The sequence below is a fragment of the Pipistrellus hanaki genome (genome assembly GCF_964339955.1).
Source record: "Pipistrellus hanaki genome assembly, chromosome: 16".
Classification (NCBI taxonomy): Eukaryota; Metazoa; Chordata; class Mammalia; order Chiroptera; family Vespertilionidae; genus Pipistrellus; species Pipistrellus hanaki.
This window is the reverse complement of record NC_140518.1, coordinates 8,566,541-8,567,466: the sequence shown is the minus strand read 5'-3', so window position 1 is coordinate 8,567,466 and position 926 is coordinate 8,566,541.

Below are 926 nucleotides of genomic sequence, written 5' to 3'. Positions count from 1 at the left end.
GAAGCCCGATGCACGAAATTCATGCAAGAATAGGCCTTCCTGCCGAAACCGGTTTGGCTCAGTGGATAGAGCGTCGGCCTGCGGACTGAAGAGTCCCAGGTTCGATTCCGGTCAAGGGCATGTACCTTGGTTGCGGGCACATCCCCGGTGGAGGGTGTGCAAGAGGCAGCTGATCGATGAATCTCTTTCATCGATGTTTCTAATTCTCTCTCCCTCTCTGTAAAAAATCAATAAAATATATTAAAAAAAAAAAAAGAAAAAAAAAAGAGTAGGCCTTCCTGCCCCTGGCTGCTCGCACAGGCTTCCTTCTGGCACCGGGATAGGGGCTTCATCCGGCAGGTCCTCAGGAAGAACGCCCGGTCTAATTAGCATATCACACTTTTATTATTATAGGTTTTTTAATAAATTGTGTGCTACATATCTTTACATCAGTAACATTTATGCCAAACTTATGTATTCTATTCGTATATCTGCATACACCTCCTCTCCCTCCCCTCCCAGTGCCAGTTCAACATTTATCAGCACTCTTAGAACACACTATCCATGTGTCATTGCATGTACATTCACTCCATGCCAGGGGTGATAACAGTTTATCAATGAAGAAGTGACTCCGCCTCGGTCACACCTCGCGAGTGGCACAGGAGGGACCAGAAACCGAGGTCCTCCCAAGGCCAGCAGCTCTCTCCCGGATCAGACCTGGAGTCCCAGGGCTCGTCGACCCCGTCGCCAGCAGCGGTGGCTTCGGCCTGAGCGCCCGGGAAGTGAAAAGCGAGGGTCGGGCTGGGGACCAACAGCCAAGCGAGAAGCAGCTCGCGGCCAATAGCAGGCCAGGCCGCGCGTGACGTCACGCCCCCGGAGGCCGGCGCGGGCCCGCCCTGGGGGAAGGGGCGTGGCCACCCCCTCCCGGAAGTGACGCCACCGGGGGC